Source organism: Poecilia reticulata, linkage group LG5, assembly GCF_000633615.1.
Source record: "Poecilia reticulata strain Guanapo linkage group LG5, Guppy_female_1.0+MT, whole genome shotgun sequence".
Lineage (NCBI taxonomy): Eukaryota > Metazoa > Chordata > Actinopteri > Cyprinodontiformes > Poeciliidae > Poecilia > Poecilia reticulata.
Genome location: NC_024335.1, coordinates 12,919,606 through 12,921,255, shown reverse-complemented (window position 1 = coordinate 12,921,255; position 1,650 = coordinate 12,919,606). Strand labels below are relative to the sequence as shown.

Sequence of the window (1,650 nt, the reverse complement as noted above, 5' to 3'; positions counted from 1 at the left end):
ATTTAGGAAAAAAGGGAGAAGTTATTAAACCTGAAAACGCAATCCTTAAGGCGAAGTACAGGGTTTTCAGCATCATGTCGTGTGGAGGTTCAGCTGTGGGAGGTAAATATAGCTGTCAGCTTGTGAAAAGAACCTTGTAGAAACATTTAGGCAACATCTCAAGACATTARCAAGGTAGTCAAGGTTTATAGATCAATGACCATTGTAAATGGACAGTTACATAAAGTATCCCACCACTTTAGTTACAAAGTGGCTCAAGGACAACAAAGCCAGTGTTTTGGAGTGGACRTCACTAAGCCCACATCTCGGTGTGTKTGAAATAATTTTGCTAATCCTACGTGATTGAGAACAGGAAAAGCTTAGTCTGATTAAAAGTGAGACAAGAAGGAAAAAAGTTATTTTTATACATGTATTTAAATATCTAGTATTAACTGCATATATGCAAAATACAAAATTAGATAAGAAAATAAGACATAGGCATTCTAATTAAATGCATAAAAATTAAAATGGGTATTCCAATGAATCATTTAAACATGCCAAGATGCCGCGGTCTTATAACTGTTGCAAACAAAGCTGAACTCAAGCATGATTAAAGTCTGACAGAACAGCACCAGACTACTAAACACAACCTGCCTCCTTATCTTTCTTTCTCGTCTCTCCATTCAGAATGCCGGCYGTAACAGAACAACAGATGGAGGAGCACAACAGGATATTCCCACTAAGAGGATTCCTGTTTCTTTGCCTGTCGCTGTGGACTTTTTTTTGCAGGCATAAAGTCTTTCATCGTAACCCAGCTCAACTGGCTCACTGGACCTGATGTAGAGTTGCTGGATAAGCCCTGCGAAACCCGCTAGTGTGCATGTTGACCTGCTTGGCAAATGGAGAACCCTGACGGAGCGCGCCGTGAATAACATTGAATTAATGACTCAGGTGGGATTAGAAAGTCCCGGTTGTGTCTTGAATCTCTTAACTGCAATCTTTTGCTCACAACTCAAAGGTACGTGCCAGGAGTCTGCGTTTGAGTGGCCAGGTGTCAGATTTCATTCTATTTATAGAATGAAGTTATTACTGTTACAGAGGCACTTTTTGTTCAATTAACACAGACAGTAACTAATTTTAAATTGAGAACAGTTTTAAAGATAGATAAAAATGTCATTTTTTAAAATATAACCATATAAAATAAATATAATTCTGAAGAGTCTCTTTTAATTTAAAGATTTGTGGCACAAAAAGCATTTTTTTAAAGGGACTCATTTGCAAGCTTCCATTTCTCTCATAGTTATCAGTCAGTTAAATATTAATTTCTAATTATTAGCAAAGATTGCTTTACATAGTACCTAAAAAATGGAAATCCGTTTTTAGTTACAAAGTTTATTAAAAAAGCAATAGACTGTATTTAAAAAAAAAAAAAAAAAAAAAAATATGATGTCTTTGTTCAAAATCTGACCTCTGTTGGAGAAACCAGAGTCTTCGATGAAAGCAAATACAGTTCAGTTTGGACACTTTGATTCAGTCTAYAAAATTTTCACATCATTCATGAAATATTTACAGAATTTTTCTTCCCATCGCTGATAATGTTTGTTATAAAAGTGCAACAGTTTTTTTCTCTGTTTCACAAACTGGTACACTTGCAGACAAACTGCAAAAAAA

The 1,650-nt window shown here is 35.3% G+C and overlaps 1 long non-coding RNA gene across 1 annotated transcript in view; it reads left to right on the top strand.

The window, feature by feature from the left end:
* LOC103464765 (uncharacterized) overlaps positions 1 to 1,650 on the top strand; it is a 21,650-nt gene that overhangs the window by 12,994 nt on the left and 7,006 nt on the right. The window contains exon 2 of the long non-coding RNA XR_533707.1: positions 667 to 997. This is a non-coding gene — a long non-coding RNA (uncharacterized LOC103464765). The remainder of the gene's footprint in view (positions 1 to 666; positions 998 to 1,650) is intronic.